The following is a 23307-nucleotide window of genomic DNA, read 5'->3' as shown; positions in this document are numbered from 1 at the left end:
TTTTCATATTAATTTAAGGTACAAGGTACATTAATTTAACAACAATTGCAATATTTTTATTCTGGTCGCTACGTAACATTTAATAACTGGTTTTTTCAGGTTGTGGGATGGACCAGTACATTTGGAATTTACTAATGCCCATCAGCCACTAATCTCTTCTTCCATAGGTACAAAAATTTGTAATCTTACAGGTAATGGATCAAAATTTAAATCTGTAACTCAAAAGGCAAAATTAGAAAGTCAGGAGCCTTTTGAGACTATCAATTCTGTAAAAAGATTTAAAAATTGGCCTAATTGTGAATCAAACTTAGAACCGGAGAAAAAAGCTTTTAAAAATGAATCAAATTTGGCTTTGGCTGCTGTTTCTCCTGTGCAAAAAGTTAAAGCAATTTTTAGAACTAAACAATCTGTATGCTGCATCTTCTCATGCTACTGAGTCTTGTTCTCCTGTAATGTTTGAGAAATATAAGAACGCCTCAGGACAACCTTTAACATCTATAAGAATTCTAGACAAAGATATTTTAGGCCACGTGAAAACCGGAGCAGACTTTTCCTGCATCGCTGGAAAAGACTGGCCCCACTCTTGGGTGGTGGAACATGTTCCATTTCCTTTGAGGGGTCTAGGATTGCCTAAAAGTGTTCTAAAAAGTGCTGTTATTGTAACCTGGAATAATGGTGTAAGCAAAGGAACTTTCCAGCCCTATATTCTACCTCACTCATTGTATATTATATGGGGAAAACATGTGCTTAAAACTGTCTAAACATCATGATTAATAACATTTTTTGCATATCTAATGCGTAAAATTTTCCATAAGTCTCTGTTCAAATGTTTTCTTTAAATAATAATAAATATGTGTGTATCCGTAAAAGTTGCAGGTCATATGTAATGCAACAAAAGTAGGAATTTGCCAACTAGGAATTTATAGAGATGAACAAATGCACTTAATTTTTCTATTTCTCTTCAAAAACCTGCCTTTTAACTAAGAGTCGACTCTTCTATTACTTCTAAAAGGCCTTTTCTTTTCCTAAAACAATTTTTTTCTAATAATAGCCAGCAAAATCTGGTGGGGGATAATTTAGAGACGTCCAAAAATTTCCCACAATTTTTTTCATCTCATCTTTTACCTGTAACTCACCTTTATGTTGTTTGTCAATTTATGTAAACCTAAAAGTTTGTCTGAGTGTGCATTGAAATTGTATGTCTGAAAATTGTGTGTCTGAAACAATGTGTGCTTCTTTAATAGAACTGAGCATATTACAAATGTGCAATTTTGAAAAAACAGCCTTTTCCTCGGTCAAACCTCGCCTCAGAGAAAAGCAAAGAAAAAAAAATGTGTTTGCGCTTTGAATCCAAGCGGCTTCTAGGCCCTGAGGGGGAAGGGTCCCCCCCCCCCACAGAGCCCATTTGGTCATCAGAATAAGGTCTGAATTTCTCAAGGTTTCCAAATTTCTCTTTCTAAAAGGTTTTTAATAAATCAAAATAGTCTAATAATGTTGCAGTTAATTAAGATTTAACCATTTTTAAATAATATTAATTTCGTGTATGCATGATATTTTTTACAACTTAATTTTAAGAAAGCATTTTTTTCTTGGTCACATAAATTTATTACTGTGTGATATTATCATTGGTCATAATAATATTAGAACTGGTATCTAAATTGTGTTAATTCTTTATTGTTATCTAAAATAATAATACATCTAAAAACCAATTTTTAATTGTCTTTGATAAACATCTAGCATTTTATTTACCTATAATTTTTATAAATAGGGGCAATTTTCATCATTTCCATCTTTAAGCCTTAATATAAGTTTTCAAATGTTAATTTAAATAGCTGGCATATACCACCTGTCAGCAAGGTCTCAATTTAGTTGAGGTGTAATTCATCTTCAAAAAATGCTCTCAAATTTTCAACAAATTTCAGTACCTTATTTGGTAAAAGGGGACATGTCCCCAAAACTCTAAAACGTGAATTTTTAGTAGCTAATAGCATTAAAGCTAATTAATTAATCAGGTCATTTCATTTGTCAGCCTAACTTAAATTACTAATTGCAATTTAAAAAATTTACTTGTTGCTCTGTGCTTTCAGCCTCTTAAAATCTTTAAATTTATCTTTTGTTTGTACTCAATGGCTACCTTAATTTGCATATGTATAAACAAGAATGCCTTCTCTGCAAACCAAACTTGCAAGACAACTTTCAATAGCTGTCTCCCAAAAAAAGAAAAAGAATTTCACCAATCTTAAAAATATATATGTTTAGAAATATAATTTTAATTTTAGCTATCTAAAATTAAAATTTTTAGTTAACATGTATTTGGCTACTACTTTCTGTATTTGTTTTATATGCATTTTTAAGAAAAAATACTTAAGTAAAAGTTACTTAATGACTACAAAAAACTGGTCATTAGTAACAAAGTTTATTAATGTACTAGTTATTTTACCTTATCAAGAAAAACTCTTACCCTAAAATTTATAGTAAAAAAATTAACAGTATTATTCAGCTGTGTTTTCTCCCAGCAAATCATTAAAGTTTTTTTCCTAGAACTGAAGGTGTGCCTTCACACAAATGCCAATCAAACTAATAAGTTACATCAATTTTTACGTCTTGTTTGTTGCATAACTTTTCATTTACATAACTCAAAAAATATTTTTCCCTCTCTCTATTCTTTCTATAATTTTTCTATAAATTTGTTCTCTTTTATTTCAATATGTATACAATATAATCAGGTCAATTATGTGGTTTTCCTAACAAACATTTTCTCTTTTTTAAGTATAAAATCATTAGTTTATAATCTTATTGCTATTATGCCAAAAGTTTTGCTTCTTTTATTTTTCCTTATATTTCTAGCCTCAAAATATACCTACCACCACTACCTTATCTACTTGCTTATAAAATGCATTTAAATATTATAACCATACATAATTTACCTTGCTTTATAACCAGTCTGTACTAATTAATATTGTAACTGCTTTTACTTAATTTTTGTATTTCATTGCAAATTAACTTCTATCCTCCCACAGAAACAAGAACACGTGCAACTCTAAGGCAGTATTAGAGTTTTAAATCTAATCTGCTCAAATCCCACTAATCAATTTGATCTTTTCCAGAAATTAAAACTGCAAAATCATACCAGTCAATTGCATTCCCTTGCAATCAAAGTAACAAAAATCTTTCCTTCTTCCTTTCTTATAGGCAAAAAATACAGCTCCTTTAACATCCTAAAAACAAATAATGCAGATTCTCTGCCCTCACCTTCTCCAAACAACCTTTGTTTTATAGAACTTCTACAACATAAAATCCAGAAGGGAAACATACAGCTCCCCCTAAACATAATTAAAAGCTATTTAATTTCACTACAGATCTAAAAGGTTTTCCCTGGAACCCAGTCAAAGTAAAACAATTACCATGCCCCCACTAATTTTTTCACTTAAGTTTTCCAGTTTCTTCAAAAAACATCCACAGGAACTACTGACACTGAACACTGTCTACCTGAGAAATCAGCCTCTCCCTCTGCAGAAGCTAACAAGCTCACAAACTCAACACCCCTGCTGATTTAACCTGCTCACTCCAGGTGCAATTTCAACCCCCAGTCCTGTGACTTCTGCAGAAACGCCATCACTGCTAACCCCTGAAAACTGCCTGAAAACAAATGACGTCACACCCGCAGCTGAACTTACAAACTCTTAAAATTTAAAAATTGAACTTATAAACTCTCAAACAAAATACCACCTTTAATTCTTCTGAGTATATGTTTCCTGTTTAGCCTACCTTCTTAAAAGCAGCAACAAAACTTTTATTATCATTGTACTTTGTAACAAATTTTTTGTATATCTGTTTATGATTATAATCAGCAAACCAGCAATTCCCCTTCCAACTATTTCCCAGCAAAAATTGTCCATATATGCCATATTTTTACTATTGCTTAAATGCTCCTCTAATTTCCAACTTTTCTATGCTTCTTCTCTATTTCTAACTTTTCTTAATAATGTAGTATTACTCAATTTTTATTCTCCTTACAATTCTCTCACTTACTTATTTGTTTTTTATTCCTCAGTGCCAGTAACATTCTCAACTTTTATATTGTTACAGTAACCAGCCTATATTTTAATTTTCATAACATAGTATATACTTTATATAATTTTCATAACATAGTATATACTTTATACCCTATTTAGCTAAGTATATCATAGCTCCTAATCCCACCTTGCTAAAACATAATAACTTTTGGCTCTGTTGGTACTGTCTCTTTTCTTTCTAATTGAACTTATAGCAATAAAATAGCATACGTAAGACGTTTTGCCTCGCATGCAAAACAGTAATTCGAACTCCTATTTGGTCCCTAAGTGTGCAAAAGGCTATTCTGAGCTCACAGCCAGAAAAAGACTTAAATTGCCACCAGGTGCCCATATTAAAAAAAAAAAGGTGAATTGTTGCGCCCCACTCAGGAAGGGCACACATCAAAAAAGTGTTGCACTCCGGAAAAAGAATTATTTGCCAAAAAGGCCCACTTAGAGCAGTCAAAATCAGTTGACCCTTTGCGTGGATTGCTTGACCATAATTCTAAAGTGGCTGTAACTATCTCTCTATTTTTAACCTTTATTAGAAATCAGGCCTTAGTAATTTTTTCTAACAAAGGAGGACAGTACAAATCCCGCCAAAAGTCTCCCACTAACCAGCTCCTGTGATCTTTGCTACTTTGGCGCCAAGATCATGTTTTTTCCAAAACTTAGCTCATAGTAAAACAATTTTCAGTTTTCCCCCAAAACTCTAAAACATTTCTCTCTCTTCCCACTTACCTGAAAATTACCTGTTTCTCCTACTTACTCAAAACAAAGCTAACCCAAAACAAAACTTCTTTTCAACTTCAGTATCGGTTCTTTAATGTGCAAATTTTATCCATGGTCTTTCATTCTGTTTCCCTAACTATCTCCCACTCTCTTTGATGTCAAAAATTACACCCTGCATTCCAAACCTCAACCTTAAAAGCTACCCAGCTCAAAAAATAAATTTGTCTTCGTCTTTCTAGATGCAAGTACCCATGCATTCTGTGTGGTCTCATTAATTTCATATTTCATAATTCATATTTCAAATTCGCCTCTTTGTGCTCCCGTTTGACTTCCAGTGGAAAAATGAACTCACTAAGGTTTTGCTTAGGAACTTTTTATCTCATCAGGATAAAACAGTCCACAGCAAGGTACAGTCTAAAAATCAAAATGACAAAGATTCAACCTCGAAAAACTACCAATAGCCAAAGCTCCAATAATTTAAGTGTTAAAAGAGTGATAATGTTAGATCCTGATCTAAAGGACAAATATTCCATGAGACCACAGTGATAAAACTATTGAATGTAAGAATAAGAAGATAGGAAAGAAAAGATAAACATTCCTTACAGAAGAATTCCAAATGCTTTAATAGAAAGAATTGGGATGTAAGAAGTAAGCACTGAACACCATAGTAACAGATGCCTTAGGTACAATTTAAGGGTGAGCACTAAACCTAGAGTGCCAAGTTAGAAGAAGAAACAAGACACTTGAAAAATCTTGAAGTATCTCCAAAAAAAGCATAGATCGAGTTGAATGAAACAAAAACAAGAATCAAGAGGATATGAAGATAGAAATCAGAAAACTCCAAACTGAAATAACAGGTCTATAAAACTCAGTGAACTAAATGAAAGCCTCAATAAAAAGACTCTCTAAAAGGGTAACAGCAGCTAAGGACAGAATCAGAGAGATGGAAGATGACATGCATAACAACTCCATACAGCAGAAGAGATTGGAAAGGAGCCTTAAAGCAAATATTCGACAAAGAAAAAATTACTCAAAGAATGTGAACAGATGAAAATAGAAGTCTTGGATAAACTCAACAGAAATTACATAATAATAATTTGAGTCCCAGAAAACCAAGATGATAATACTCAGGAAGAATCAGCAGTCTAGGGCATCATTGCAGAGAAACTCCCAGAGCTAAAAAGAGCAAGCAACCAAATCCTACATGCCTGAAGATTAACAGCTAAAAGAGACCCTAAGGAAAATATCTAAGACACAAATAGGGATAGAATACTAAAAGCAGCAAGATAAAAAGGGGGAAATTATATTCAAATGAGCATACTTAAGATTTATATCAGACCTGTCAGCAGCCCTACTGTCACTAGAAATCCTCAAGGTCAGAGGGGTATAGTGACAAAATTCAATGAAATGAATGCTTTGCCAGAATACAGCACCCACCAAGACTCACTTTTAAGGTTAAAGGAATTATACATACCTTTATGGATAAACAAAAGCTCAGAAACTTATAAGAAAAACTGAAAGGTCTACTTTAAGACAAGACAGACCAATAGACATGAAACTTCTACACAAAGATGACATTAAATTTCCTGACAGTTATCTCTGTCATCATCAATGGACTAAATGCACCTGTTAAGAGATGTAGAATGGCTTCGTTTGGTTTTGAAGGACTCAGGTTTCTGAGCGCTTTGTATGTTCTAGATATCAGCCCTTTATCTGATATATCAAGTGAAAAGATTTTTTCCCATTCTGTTAGCTGTCTTCTTGCATTAAGTAGGGTTTCTTTTGCCATGCAGAAGCTTTTTAGTTTGATATAGTCCCATTTGTTTATAGTTGATGCTAACGTTTTTGCCATTGGTGCTCCATTCTCAAAGACCCTTTTGATATAAAGGTCTTCGAGTGTTCTGCCTATTTTATTCTCGATAAACTTTATAGATTCAGGTCTGATTTCCAGATCTTTGATCCATTTTGAGTTGACTTTTGTATAAGGAGTGAGATATAGGTCGATTTTCACTTTCGTGCATATGAGTTTCCAGTTGTACCAACACCATTTGTTGAATAGGCTTTCTTTGTTCCATTTCATATTCTTGCCTCTTTTATCAAATATTAGTTGGCTATATATCTGGGGGTTTATGTCTGGGAATTCTGTTCTAATCCACTGGTCTGAGGTCCTGTCTCTGTTCCAGTACCATGCTGTTTTTATTACTATGGCCATAAAAAAATGGGGAGACGAAATGAATAGACATTTCTCTGAGGAAGAGAGAAGGATGGCCAACAAACACATGAAAACATGCTCACCTTCACTCATCATCAGGGAGATCCAAATCAAGACAACAATGAGATACCACCTCACACCAGTGAGGTTGGCTCACATCAAAAATAATGGGAACAACCTTTGTTGGAGAGGATGTGGTATGAAAGGAACTCTCATTCATTGCTGGTGGGAATGCCCCTTGGTCCAACATCTATGGAGAAAAGTCTGAAGAGTGCTCAAAGAACTCAGAATTTAGCTGCCATTTGACCCAGCAATTGCTCTCCTAGGCATATATCCCCAAGATGGAAAGACATTCATTCCAAAATACGTATGCACCCCACTATTTATTGCAGCACTCAGTATAATAGCCAAATCTTGGAACCAACCTCGATGTCCAACAACAGATGAATGGATCATTAAGATGTGGTACATATATACAATGGAATATTACATGGCAGTTAGAAATGATACAATCACAGACTTTGCAGCAACGTGGATGGACCTAGATCATGTTATGTTAAACGAAGTAAGTCAGAAGACAAAAGAAAAACACAGAATGTAGCACTATTCTGAAACACCTAGAATACATAAAAAAACAAAAAAAGGACATTGAAGAAGCATAACTGCTAGAACCACAAAGAAAGACTTCATAAACTCCATTCCCTGATCTGCACAGCCACCAAGATCTCTAGAAACAGGTCTGATTTTACCATCCAAGATAAAGTAGAAGTCTTCCACATACCACGAAAGCAGCAAGAGGAGAATAAATGATCTATTTTTTTTGACGTCTTTATTTTGGTGTGGAGATTACGGTTGATGTCTCCAATATTATTTTATTTTATTTTGTTTTGTCTTTCTCTTTCTTTTTGCACTTGAGTATGATTTGATTTCAGAACCGAGATTATTGTGTGGTGCCTGTTTTTATTGTTGTGGTGCTTATCGGTTATTTAATTCGATATTTTTTTGTGTGTGTGTGTGTGTGTGTATTGTTGTGGTATTTTAATTACTTTTTTCACATCCTCTCTCAAACTGAGGTTGGAAGCCTCTAGACAGGACTCTGCCTATTTTCAGTATATTTGATTTTTGATTGAGAAGAGGACATATTAGGTGATGGGTATTCCCCTGATTTAATGTGAATATGTACCCAAAATACTACAGTGAAAGATATGTAAGCCATTATGGAAAAAAAAGAAAATTGTGTTTTTAATCAGAAACTTTCTTTGACTTACATGTATTATTATTATATTAATTATATTATATGTTATGTTATGTCACTATATTATGTTATATTAGTTTACCTTATTATGTTAATCAATTTTGTCCTTTAAATGAATTCTTACTTAAAAAAAAACAAAAAAAAAACAACAACAAAAAAAACAACTTTAGTTTGCCCTGAATAAAAGAAAAAAATAAATAAAAGATAAAATAAGGCCTCCCAATTCTTACCACAGGCTGTGTTCTTTACACTGGCTGTATAGAAAGAGGAGGTACAGTAAAGGCACCCCATATACACCTCAACACAGGCCCCTTGCCGGGTATGTATTGTGAATTGGGGGACAAAAAAAAAAGAGATGTAGAATGGCAAAATAGATCAAAAAGCTGAATCTAACATTCTGCTGCCCACAAGAAACACATCGCAGTAGTTAGAACAAACATAGACTCAAAAATCAAAGGTTGGAGGAAAATCATCCAAGAAAACAACTCCCTTTAAAAAAGTTGAAGTGGGTCTTTTCTGCTCTCCTGCAGCCTGAGATCTTGATCTTCTTTAGCATCTTCCCTGAGGGTCATCTTCAGAGGTGAACCGGACTACCCACAAAGGGTGGAGCCATAGGAGCAGCCACTCCAATTTTCTGCTGCATACATCTTCTAGCCAATAAATAACAACACAATATGTAGAAATATCCACAATACAAGGATGACAATGGGGAAACAATGCAGTCCAACACCAGGTATAGAGAATGAAGAGGGCAAATCTGATGACCCAAAAACGGCCAACCATCCAATTAGTTTCTCAAATATGGAGTTTAGAAAAGAAATATGGAGAATATTCATAGAACTCAAAGAAAGCACAGATAGAGTTGAACAGAACATTAATAACAATCAAGTGGATATGAAGATAGAAATCAGAAAAGTACAAACTAAAATAAACGGTCTGAAAAACTCTGTAGATTAATGAAAAACCTCAATGGAAAGCCAATAGGGTAACAGAAAGCTGAGGACAGAATCAATGGGCTGGAATATGAGAATCATAACAACCTCATACAGCAGAAGAGATTGTAAAAAATGTTTAAGGAAATTATCAGAAAATGGAAAAATTACTCAAGGAATGTGAAGAGATGAAAATAAAAGTCTGTCTAGCAGGAGGGGGTTTGGCAGGCCCCCGCCATGCTGAAGGCCTTCTTAACCAGGCCTAGTGGGGGTGCGGGACTTGGGTAACCCCAGTAACTCTCTACCGCATTGCTCCAGATCTCCAGGGCTTTCCCGGGCCACATGCCTGGGCAAGCCAGTGAGTTGGGCCCCTTGGTGAAGCTTGAAGGTACCCTAGGCTTTCCCCCATTATCCATTCAGCTCCTTAGAGAGGGTCTTGGTGGGGCTCTGAACTTCTGGCCTCCCAGCTTCTTGAAGTCACTGGTAATCTCTGTCCAGTCTATATTTTCAAAATCGTGCGGGGGCACAAGAAACATTAATAGTACTCACTATCATTGAACTATGTTTTTATGTATGCAGAATGTCCATTTTGTACTCTGCTCTTTTGCATACCCCTCTGTAAGATCATATTTCTCTTTAACTTCCTTAATTCCTATCATCATTACTCCTCAATTACCCTTTCTAACTTAAGTACTGTAGAGTCCTAAGTCACAGACCAAAGTGGTGCCCTGGAGTTAACACCCACCCAACTATTTTAAAAGGCATAAAAAGGACACTTAAGTCTTTTTAACATTTTATGGGTGTTTTCTTTGATGGCTATCACTTTTGCTGAATATTTTCTTATACAGTGACGATTCCCCCCCCCCCATGTTTTTTAATCTTCTCTTTGTGAACTGCTCAATGTGGAATTTGGTGTGAAAGAATCCCTCAGTTTAATGCTTATGTTTGAACCAAGTCATGGGTATTGTTGGAAATGTTCTTACGCCCCCATATATCTGATAGCACCACCTGGCTTTATTTCTTGTTTGCTTAGGCACACTAAAATGGGAAAATACTATACATACCAATAAGTTCTTATTTAATAGAGATGGGAACACACAAACATATAGTGCAATGAGACCTTACACCCTGAACATTGACATAAAGACCTGGCACAGGCCTCAGAAGAATGGGCATTCTCCATTCACCCCTGATCTAGAGAAGACATCTACAAAACATCCAAGGTTGTATATAACATCACCTGGAGGCACTGCTCTACCAGGGAAAACCCTAGAGCTACTCTGACATCGATCTACTCAAAAGAGACTTCCCTTAACACTGAGAAGAATTAACAAGAACAATGACCTGCTTACTGGACAGGGCTTGCTGTATTGCCCCTTAATTGTGAGGTTTGTCTATAACATCACCTGGAAGCAATCCTCTACCACGGAAGATCCTACCACTGCTCAGACATCGACCTGCTCAAAAGAGACTTCCCTTAACACTGAGAAGACTTAACAACAACGACCTGCTTACAGGACAGGGCTTCCTGCATTGCCCTTTCATGGTGAGGTGAAATGAGAAAATACTCCACATCATGACTTCAATGTAGGATATGCAGATTCCAGAATCTTTAATACAGAAACATGATACCAACAACAGATACTGTGTGAAAAGTGTGTTGGCACTACGGACAATGTCTTGGATCGGATGATAACTTGCCTGAAGCCTAGAGTTGGTCTTATGCCAGGAAACTTCAGGGGTAGGGACTCTTTGTATTTAGGCCAAGGTTATTCCTTTCCATGCCTCTCATATTTTGGTGGGCCTATGCAAACAACAATTGCCACTCTAACACTGTTTTTACTGTGCTCCTTTGACTCTAATCCTTAAAAAGCACCCACTTAAAATTTGAGGTTAACTTAAGCTAATATGCATGTAATGCAAATGTAAAAAAATACTATGCCTCTAATGTTTAAGGAGTTACGTAAGTTTTATGGCTTTAGATTGCCTTTTGTGCTGTTAAGAAATATTATAATGTGTGACAATCTGGGGACTTGAGGGACAAAGTAATTGTACATGGATTCTGTTTTATTTCTCTTAATGTTCTTTGGCTGAAAGTTCAAAGTTAAGATATCAGTAAGGGGACATCTTCTGAGAATTATGTTATGGGTGATTGTCCTTCCACTGTAACTTTACCTTGTCTTCTTTCTTTGCATCTTTTGTTCTCATAATTTAAAATAAAAAAATAAAAAAAAAGAAATTGTGGTAAGCAAAATAAAAAATTCATTGGAAAAGTAACAACTTCTAAGGACAGAATCAGTGAGCTCTAAGATGATGTGCACAAAAGCTCCAAACAACATAATATGGGAAAAAAAGCCGCAAAATAAATGAATGTAAGATGGGAAAAAATTAACTTAAACAAATATACAATAGAACTTTTTGATGAAATCAACAAAAACAACATTCTGGGAACCAAATTAGCTAGGAAGAAAACCCCTATAAAGTAGACATCTTAGCTGAGAATTTATCAGAATTTAAAAGTGGTTTTACCCATATTCTGAATTCTGGAAGAGTGCCAGCTAAAAGAGACACAAGTAAAAGCACCCTCAGGCACACTCTAGTCACAATAAAGAAACTAAAGATATAGAATACTTAAAGCAGCAAGATCAAAAAAGGAAGTAACATACAAAGGAGCATTCTTAATATTTACAATGAATTTGTTATAATAAGCAACCTTCCAGGCCTTTAGGCAGTGGTAGGATTTAATGGAAATAACTTAACAAATTCAAAGCCTCACTTAAAATAAGAATAACCAGTGCTGGCATGGATGTAGGGATAAAGACTCTTATTCACTGATGGGAGGAATGTAGACTGGTGCAGCCTTTTTGAAAAACAATATGGACTATTTTCAGAAAAATAAAAACTGAGCTCTCATATGATCGAGTAAAACCAATACCATTACTGAGAATATACACTTGGGACCCCAAACACAATGAAACAAAGCTATCTGCATGCCTATGCTCACAGTAGTTAAAAACTAAAAACAAGCCAAATATCTGGACAGAGAAGAGACCATTATGTTAATAATAATTGGAAATGATCGCTCTGGACAGAATTGGGTGTTGAAAGGAGAGAATGTGATATGCATGATACCCTGCAGTAATAATATTTTAAACCAGTGTCTAAAAAGAGAAAGGAGGAAGGAGAGAAAAAGAGAAAGAGATTTCTGCCTTAAGAAGCAGGCAGGAAGAAAGCTGGGGACATTGGTAGCAGGAAATGTGCACTGCTGAAGGATGTTAGACATTGTATGACTGAAACTCAATCATAAGCAACTTTGTAATTGTGAAAAAATGTAAACTGATTATAAACAACCTTTTAACACTGAAAAAAAAGAAAAGAAGTCTTTGATAAGCTCAACAGAAACAACATATAAATCATTGGAATCCCAGAGACACAGAAAGAAAATCCTCAGGAAGAATCAACAAAGACATCATTACAGAGAAACTACTAGAGTTAAAGACTACATGCAAGCAAATCCTACATGCCTGAAGAGTACCAGCTAAGAGAGACCCAAGGAAAAACACCCCAAGACACATTCTAGTAACAATGATGAATTCCACAGATAGGTATAAAATACTGAAAGAGAAAATCAAAAAGGGAAATTACATTCAAAGGAGAATTGTTAAGGTTTACAGTGGACCTGTCACAAGAAATGCTCAAGCCAGAAGGCAGTGTTGGGATACAGTGACAAAACTCAATGAAATAAATGCTACTCCTAGGATACTGTATAGTGACAAAACTCAATGAAATAAATGCTTAGCCTAGAATACTGCACCTAGCAAGACTCATTTTGAGGTTTGAAGAAAGTATACATAGCTTCATGATAAACAACAGCTCAGAAACTTTGCAGACACAAAACCAGCCTTAAAAGAAAAACTGAAAGACCTACTTTAAGACAATACTGACAAAAAGACACACCAAACTTCTACACAAAGATGGCACTAAATTCATTTCAATTATCTCTCTCAAAGTCAATGGACTAAATGCACAAATTAAGAGACAGAATGGCTAAATGGATCAAAAAACTGAATCCAAACTTCTGCTGCCTACAAGAAACACACCTAAATTTTTAGAATAAACATAGACTCAAATCAAAAGCTGGAGGAAAATCATCCAAGCAAACAACATCTTTAAATAACTTTGAGTGGCCATACTAATATCAGTGACACAAACTTTAGAGGCATGAAAGTTGTAAGGGATAAAGATGGACATTTTTTACTAATCAAAGGATATGTACAACAGGAATAAATCACACTCCTAAACATATACAAACCCAATGAAGGACCAGCAAAGTATTTGATACACTTGTTGAAAAATCTGAAAAAATATCAATAGAAACAATAATTGTGGGAGACATCAATACTGCCCTTTCACCCCTTGATAGGTCAAGTAGACTGAAACTCAATGAAAATTCACAAGCTCTGAAAATAGAAATGGAAGAAAGTGGTCTAGGTGATTTAAATATAGGGCACTCCATCCCCAGAAACCTGGATACACATCTTATCCAATGCACATTGGGCATTCTTCAAGATAGACCACATACTGGCCCATAAAACAGATCTCCATAAAATCAAGAGCATAGAAATAGTGCAGACTACCTTTGCTGATCACAAGGCACTGAATAGAGCAGTGAACTACAAGGGACAAAAACGAAAAACTTTAACACCTAGAAATTATGCAGTTTACTACTGAACAGCCAGTGTTCAGAGATAAAATAAAAATATTTTTGGAAACAAATGACAATAAAGACACAAATTATCAGAATTTATGAGACACAGCAAAAGCAGTACTGAGAGGAAAATTTATAGCTTTGAAAGCACACAAAGGAAGGAAGAAGGGGCATACCTGTATAGCTTAATGACGCAGCTTATAGAATTAGAAAATGATGAACAAAAGAAACAAAAATAGGGAGACAAAGGAAATAACAAAGCTCCGAGCAGAAATCAATAAAGTGGAAACACAAAAAAACAATCTGAAAGATCAATGAAAGCAGAAATTGGTTCTTTGAAAAAAATAAACTAGATCCATAGAACATTGGCAAAACTCACAAAGAAAGAGAGAGAGATAACTTAATACAGCAGAAGAAATTGTAAAAAAAAAAAAGGTTTAAGCAAATGATAAGAGAAATGAAAAATTACTCAAGGAATGTGAACAGATGAAAAAAAAAGTCTTTGATAAGCTCAACAGAAACAACATATGAATCATTGGAATCCCAGAGACACAGGAAGAAAATCCTCAGGAAGAATCGGCAGTCAAAGACATCAATACAGAGAAACTTCCAGAGATAAAGACTACATGCTGCGTCCTTGGGCCTGATTTCACCCTGTGTGTGTGGCTTCATCTGCGGATGGTTAGCCTTCTTTGGAGGTGAGTTGATCCACCTAGAAAGGGAGGAGCCAGAGGAGTGTGGCAGCGTAGCAGAGCAGAAAGGCTGTGCACATCAGTTAGCCAATGAATACTACCACAACATGTGGAAAACGCCACAATACAAATGTAACAATGGGGGAAACAATGCAGGCCAGCACCAGGCAATTAAGTGAAATGAAATGAAATGAAATGAAATGAATGAATGAAAATGGCAACTCAGATGACCCAAAAATAACCAACCAGAGTAATTCTTAACTGCGAGAAACTGTGAGTGTTGCCTGTGCATGTTTCTCTACTGTCAAGTCTCTTAAACCTCTCGTGAGTGGGCCAAAAAAGACCCAGCAAAATCGCTCTCCTAGAGGCTCCAGAAGAGCAATTTGCTCTGCTTCGCTTTGTAGCTGTGCACTCTTTCTAGTGAAAGAATTCCACTCCAACACACAGAAAAAATTCACACTAGGAACTGTGCTGCATCTTTGAAGCCAAGCAAATCTCTCTGGACTGTCTTCTCTGCTGCATGTTCAGGCCTAAGATTTGATCTTGTGTGTGGCTTCATCCACAGAGGGCTCCCTTCCTTGAGGGCAAGTTGACCTGCCCAGGAAGGGTGGAGCCAGAGGAGCATAGCTGCACACATCATTTAGCCAATGAATACCACCACAACACATAGGAAAACCCACCATGCAAGTGTGACAATGGGGAAACAACGCAGGCCAGCACCAGGCATAGACAATGAAGATGGAAACTCTGATGACCAGAAAACCAATGAGTCAGTCTCTCAGATATGGAGTTTAGAGAAGAAATATGGAGGATGCTCATAGAACTCAAAGAAAGCATGGATCAAGTTGAAGAGAATACTAATAAGAGCCAAGAGAATATAAAGACAGAAATCAGAAAACTCCAAACTGAAATAACTGGTCAAATAACAAATTTGAAAAACTCAGTAGAGGAATTGAATGACAAAATGAATAACATTTCCATCAGGGTAGCAGAAGCTGAGGATAGAATTAGTGTTGTGGAAGATGAGATACATAACAAATCCATACAGCAGAAGACATTGGGAAAAAAGCCTAAAGCAAATGAACAAACAATGGAAAAATTACTCATAAATGTAAACAGATGAAAATATAAGTCTATGATAAGCTCAACAGTAACAATTTAAGAATCATTGGAGTCTCAGAGAACCAGGAAGAAAATATCCAGGAAGAATCAATGGTCAAGAAAATTATTAAAGAGAAACTACCAGAGCTAAAGAATACATGTGATAAATCCTGCATGCCTGAAGAGTACCAAATAAAAGAGACCCCAGAAAAAATATCCCAAGACACATCCTAGATACAATGACAAATCCCAAAGATATAGACAGAATTCTGAAAGCAGCAAGATCAAAAAGAAAAGTTAAATTCAAAGGAGCATCCTTGAGATTTACAGCAGACCTGTCACAAGAAACACTCAAGGCCAGAAGGTAGTGGTGGAACATAGTGACAAGACACAATAAAATAAATGCTTCACTGAGAATACTGCACTCAGAAAAACTCACTTTTAGGTTTGAAGGAAGAATACATGGCTTCACAGATAAACAAAAGTTCAGAAAACTTACAGACTCAAAACCAGCCTTAAAAGAAAAACTGAAAGGTCTACTTTAAGACTTGACTTACCAACACCAAACTTCTACACAAAGATGGCACTAAATCCATGACAATTATTTGTCTCAATGTCAATGGACTAAATGCACCAGTGAAGAGATACAGAGTGGCTAAATGGACAAAAAAAATTCAATCCAACCTTCTGCTGCCTACAAGAAACCACCTGAATAGTAAGAACATAGACTCAAAATACAAGGCTGGAGGAAAATCATCCAAGCAAACAACACCCATAAAAGAGCTGAGTGGCCATACTAATATCAGATGATGCAAACTTTATACCAAGGAAAGTTATAAGGAACAAAGATGGACATTTAGTACTAATCAATGGATATGTACAGCAGGAAGAAATCACTCTCCTAAACATATATGCACCAAATGAAGGGCCAGAAAAATATTTAATACAATTGTTGAAATATCTGAAAAAGAATATCCATAACAAAACAATAATTGTGGAAGACCACAACACGGCTTTGTCAACACTTGATAGGTCAACCAGACTAAAAACCAACAAGAATATTACTAGACCTGAAAAGAGAAATGGAAGAAAGAGGTCTAGTAGATATTAATAGGACACTACAGCCCCACAAACCTGGATACACAGTCTTCTCCAAAGTGCATTCGGCATTCTCCAGAGTAGACAACATGCTGGCACTTAAAACGTAATTCAATAATATCAAGAGGATAGAAATTTTTCAGGTAACCTTCGATGACCAAAAGCTCTGAAATTATATTAAAATGGTAATCTAATTTCTGCCCAAAATCAATAGCCCAGGCACAGATGGATTCCCTAATAAATTCTTTCAAATCTTTTAAGAGGATCTACTATAAATCCTGGCAAGAATCTTTCATGAAATTGAAAAAACGAGAACACTTCCAAATAGCTTTTATGAAGCCAACATCACCTAGATCACCAATCCAGACAGAGATGCTACCAAAAAAAATTACAGAACAATATCCCTGATGAACACAGATGCAAAGATCCTCAACAAAATATTGGCAAATAGGATTCAAGGACTCATTAAAATCATTCATTATGATCAAGTAGGTTTCAGACCAGGAACGCAAGGATGGTTTAACATTAGTAAATCTATCAGCATAATATACAAATCAACCATAAAAAAATTAAAAACCACATAGTCATATCAATAGACACAGAGAAAGTATTTGATAGGGCCCAACATCCATTCTTAATCAAAACTCTCAGCAAGATGGGAATAAAAGGAACCTTTCTCAATATAGTTAAGGTCATCTACCACAAGCCAGTGGCACATATTATCCTCAATGAAGAAGAACTAAAAGCCTTCCCTCTAAATTCTGGCACAAGGCAAGGCTGTCCTCTCTCACCACTGGAACTCAACATAGCACTGGAAGTACTTGCTATAGTGATTAGGCAAGAAAAAGATATCAAGGGAATCCAGATAGGAAAGGAAGAAGTCAAGCTCTTGCTGATTGCAGATGACATGATAATCTACTTAGAAAACCCTAAAGACTCTACCAAAAAGCTTCTAGAAACAATAAACTCATATAGCAAGATGACAGGCTACAAAATTAACACACAAAAATCAATGGCCTTTTTAAAAAACAATAATAATAGGGAAGAAATGGGCATTTAGAAAATAAACCCAGTCACCTTATGCTGCACAAGCTCAAATATCTTGGAGTCTACTTGACTAAAGATGTGAAGGACATCCAAAAAGAAATAATAGAGGACACACGGAAATAGAAACACATACACTGCTCATGGATTAGGAGGATTAACATCATTAAAATGACAATACTCCCCAAAGCATTGAACAGATTTAATGTAATTCCTCTAAAGATACCCATGACATTCTTCAAAGAAGTGGATCAAGCACTTTTGAAATTCATTTGGAACAATTAACACCCTCAAATAGCTAAAGCAATCATTGGAAAACAGAATATTGGAGGCATTACTTTCCCCAAATTGAGACTGTATTACAAAGGAATACTTATCAAAACTGCATGGTATTAAAATAAAGACAGACCCTCAGATCAGTGGAATAGGTTGAGTAATCAGAGAATGTTCTCAAGACATACAATCACCTAATTTTGATAAAGGAGCAAAAACCTAAGTGGAGAAAATACAGCCTCTTCAACAGGAGGTGTTGGCACAACTGACTAGCCACTTTCAAAAAATGAACTTAGACCCCCAGATAACAGCATGCACAAGGTAAAATACAAATGGATTAAAGACCTCGATATCAGACCTGATACCATAAAGTATATAGAACAACATGTAGGTAAAACACTCCAGGACATTGAGACTAAAGGCACCTTCAAGGAGGAGACTGCACTCTCCAAATAAGTGAAAGCAGAAATTAACAAATAGTAATATATTAAGCTGAGAAGCTTCTGCACCTCGAAGAAAATAGTACCCAGGATACAAGAGCAACACACAGAGTGGAAGAAACTATTAACGCAATAGCCAAAATGAGTCACTGACAGAAATTTACCAAAAAAAATCTAAATCATCAAAAAATGGGGAGAAGAAATGGACAATTTGATAAAGAAGAAATACAAAATGGTGAAAAGGCACATGAAAAATTGATCCACATCACTAACCATCAGGAAGATGCAAATCACAACTATGAGGTACCACCTCACACCACAGAGATTGGCACTCATAACAAAGAATGATAACAAGCAGTGTTGGGGGGAATGCAGAGAGAAAGGAATTTTTATCCACTGCTGGTGGGAATGCCGTCTATCCAACCTTTCTGGAAAGCGATATGGAGATTCCTCTAAAAATTGGAAATTGAGCTCTCATAGGATCCAGCTCTACACTCCTAGGAATATATCCTAGGAACACACACACACACAAAAAAACAGTAAAAAAATCCCTTCCTTGCACCTATATTCATTTACCATAACAAGACTCTGAATCAACCAAGATACCCTTCAACAGATAAATGGCTAAAGAAACTGTGGTACACATAAACAATGGAATATTATGCAGCCATCAGCAGAGATGAAGTCTCACTCATCTATATGTTTTAAGAAAAATGAAAGACATTCTTGCAATAATTTTCAGAGACAAAAGAGAGGAGGTCTGGATATTACAGCCCACTTCATGAACCTCACCACAAAAGGTGATGAGCCTTGTTAAAGAAATAACTACATTGCGAACTATCCTATCAATGAGAATGTATGAGGGGAATAGAAAGCCTGTCAGAGTACAGATAGGGTGGGGTGAGGAGGAAGGATATCAGATATGGAGTTTAGAAAAAAATATGGAGAATGCTCACAGAACTCAAAGGAAACATAGATCAAGTTGAACAGAACACTAATAAGAACCAAGAGAATATCAAGACAGAAATAAAAAAATTCCAAACTAAAATAACAGGTCAAATAACAGGTCTGAAAAAATTCAGTATACAAATTGAATGACAAAGTAGATAATCTCTTCATCAGGGCAACAGCAGCTGAGGAGAGAATTAGTGCACTGGAAGATGAAATGCATAACAACTCCATACAGCAGAAGAGATTGGAAAAAAGACTTAAAGCAAATGAACAGACAATGGAAAAATTACTCAAAGAATGGGAAAAGATGAAAATGGAAGTCTTTGATAAGCTCAACAGAAACAACTTAAGAATCATTGGAGTCCCAGAGACCCAGGAAGAAAATCTCCAGGAAGAATCAATGGTCAAGAAAATCATTAAGGAAAAATTACTAGAGCTAAAGAATATATGCGACCAAATCCTGAATGCCCAAAGAGTACCCACTAAAATAACCCCAGGAATAACACCCCAAGACACATTCCTAGTCATAATGACAAGTCCCACACATAGAGACAAAATTCTGAAAGTGGCAAGATCAAAAAGGGAATTTACATTCAAGGGAACATTCTTGAGATTACAGGAGACCTGTCAAAAGAAACACTCAAGGCCAGGAGGCAGTGGTGAAACACAGTGACAAAACTCAATAAAATAAATGCTTCGCCTAGAATACTGCACCAGAAAACATCACTTTCAGGTTTTAGGGAAGTATTCATGGCTTCGAAGATAAACAACAGCTCAGAAACTTTACAGACACAAAAGCAGCCTTAAAAGAAAAACTGAAAGATCTCTTAAGACAAGACTGACCAACAGATACATCAAACTATCAACACAAAGATAGCACTAAATCCCATGACTATTCTCTCAATGTCAATGGACTAATGCACCAGTTAAGAGACACAGAGTGGATAAATGGATCAAAAAACTCAATCCAACCTTCTTCTGCCTACAAGAAACACACCTAAATAGACAGAACAAGCATAGACTCAAAATAAAAGGGTGGAAGAAAATCATCCAAGCAAACAACACCAAATAAGAAGCTGGAGTGGTCACACTAATATCAGATGATGCAGACTTTATACTCAGAAAAGTTATAAGGGACAAACATGGACATTTTGAATTAATCAATGTATATGTACAGCAGGATGTAATCACTTTCCTAAACATATATGCATCGAATGAGTTGCCAGAAAAATATTTGAACAATTGTTGACAAATATGAAAAAGAATATCAAGACAATAATTGTTGGAGACCTCAACACAGCATTGTCAACACTTGATTGGTCTACCAGACTGAAACCCAACAAGAATATGCTAGACCTGAAAAGAGAAATGGAAGGAGGCTTACTATATATATGTATATACATATATATGTATGTATATACATATATATATGATTCTCCACCCCCAGAATCCTTGATATACATTCTTCTCTAATGGATATGGGACATTCTCCAGGATAGACTACATGTTAGTGCATAAAACATACCTCCATAATATCAAGAGGATAAAAATTTTGCAAACTATGTTCACCAACCACAAGGCCCTAAAATTATATGTAAACTACAAAGGGACACAGAAGAAAACTTTAATACCTGGAAGTTAAACAGTCTAGTATGGAATAACCAGTGGGTTCGAAATGAAATCAAAGAGGAAATTGAAACTTTCCTGGAAACAAATAACAATAGAGACACAAATTATCAGAACCTATGGGACATAGAAAAAGTGGTACTGAGAGGAAAATTTATAGCTTTGCAAGCACACACCAGGAAGGAGGAAAGAAGAAGCATATTTGAATAGCTTTTTGACACAGCTCATAGAATTAGAAAGTGCTAAACCAAAGGAACCAAAAATAGGGAGACAGAAGGAAATAACAAAGCTGAGAGAAGAAATCAATGAAATGGAAACACAAAAAACAATCCAAAAGATCAACGAAAGCAGAAGTGGGTTCTTTGAAAAATTGACAAGATTGATAGACCACTGGCAAAACTAACAAAGAAATAGTGAGAAACTTGATAACTCATATTAATGAAACAAAAAAGATCACTACCAATATTTCTGAGATTCAAAGGGTAATCAGAAACTACTTTGCTTACCACAGGCTGTGTTCTTTACACTGACTGTATAGAAAGAGGAGATACAGTAAATGCTGCCCATATAGACCTCAAAAAGAACCTTTGTCTGGTTTATATTGTGAATGAGGGAACAGAAATAAAGAAACTACTTTGAGAAACTCTATGCCACTAAAAATGAGAACCTGAAAGAAATGGACAAATTCTTGGACTCATAACTTCCATGGTTGAATAAAGTAGTAGCCATTTCTTGCATTAAATAATTAACGGTGGTGCTTGATGGCGATGGATGGCAATGGATTTCTCTTTGCCATCCCAGGCCACGTGGCTCCTGGCTCCCATCCAGCCATTGGGTCCCAGGCCCAGGTGAAAGGCGAAATCACTCACTCACAGGCAGGCATCAGGAAGCAACAACTTTATTCATGCCCTATCCACCACATGTGTGTGGCCTACTCATAACCTTTCAAGCACAGCAATACTTTGCTAGCCCTGCATCTTATCTCCTGTTAGCCATCTTTCCTTTTGGGCTCCATGCTGGTCAAAGACCAGAACACAGAGGCCCAAAAGCCAGAGCGCCCAGCAGCGCAGAAAGGGCCCGAATCCCCTTGGTCCAAGGCTTATCTAACTTTTCCAAGACCCCTCCCAGGAATGGGCGGGGTCTTACAGGTAAGGTAACACCTAATATTCAGTTCCCAAGACCCTTCCCAGAAATGGGTGGGTCTTAGGTAGCTACACCCAGATCCAGGGTCTCAGGTACACTACATAGTATATCTAAAAACCCCATCAATATTGAGAAAATTAAAACCGTAATCAAATGTCTGCCCCCAAACAAAAGCCTAGGCCCAGATGGATTCACTAATGAATTTTTCCAAACCTTTCAAGAGCAACTACTACCAATACTGGCAAGATTCTTTCATGAAATTAAAAAAAAAAAGGGAACACTTCCAAATAGCTTTTATAAAGCCAACATCACCCTGATCCGCAAACCAGAGATGCTACCAAAAGAAAAATATTACAGACCAATATTCCTGATGAACACAGATGCAAATCCTCAACAAAATCCTGGCAAATAGGATTCAAGGCCTCATCAAGAATATCGTTCAAGTAGTTTTCATCCCAGGAATGCAAGGATGGTTTAGCATCCGTAAATCTATCAACATTATACACAACAACAATAAGAAAAATATAAATCACATGATCATATCATAACGCAGAGAAAGTATATGATAAGGTCCAACACCCATTCTTGATCAAAGCTCTCAGCAAGATGGGAATGAAAGAAACCTTTCTCAATATAGTTAAGGCCATCTACCGAAAGCCAGTGGCAAATATCATCCTCAGTGGAGAAAAACTAAAAGACTTCCCTCTAAATTCTGGTATAGACAAGGCTGTCATCTCTCACCACTCCTATTCAACATAGCACTGGATGTACTGGGTATAGTGATTAGGCAAGAAAAAATTATAAAGGGAATCCAAATCGGAAAGGAAGAAGTCAAGCTCTAACTGTTTCAAGATAACATGATACTCTACTTAAGAAATCCTAACTACTCTACCAAAAAGCTTCTAGAAATAGTAGGTTCATATAGCATTGTGGCAGGTTACAAAATTAACACACGATAAACTCTGCTGGAAATCAGATGCCAGCACCAATATCTGCCTGTCTTCCGTGCTGTGCTGCATTCTTGGCCTGATTTCATCCTGTGTGT

General features: G+C 36.0%; 2 non-coding genes across 2 annotated transcripts; both read left to right on the top strand.

The window, feature by feature from the left end:
* Positions 1–8467: 8467 nt before the first annotated feature.
* On the top strand, positions 8468–8600 carry LOC126023164 (small nucleolar RNA SNORA51). Its single transcript, XR_007500370.1, has one exon. It is a non-coding gene; the product is annotated as a small nucleolar RNA SNORA51 (small nucleolar RNA).
* Positions 8601–21609: 13009 nt separating this feature from the next.
* LOC126023245 (small nucleolar RNA SNORA51) lies at positions 21610–21740 on the top strand. Its single transcript, XR_007500439.1, has one exon. It is a non-coding gene; the product is annotated as a small nucleolar RNA SNORA51 (small nucleolar RNA).
* The last annotated feature ends 1567 nt before the right edge of the window (positions 21741–23307 follow it).

This window comes from Suncus etruscus, chromosome 11, assembly GCF_024139225.1.
Source record: "Suncus etruscus isolate mSunEtr1 chromosome 11, mSunEtr1.pri.cur, whole genome shotgun sequence".
NCBI classification, from domain to species: domain Eukaryota; kingdom Metazoa; phylum Chordata; class Mammalia; order Eulipotyphla; family Soricidae; genus Suncus; species Suncus etruscus.
Note: the sequence above shows the minus strand (reverse complement) of the source record. Positions and strands in the feature narration are given on the sequence as shown.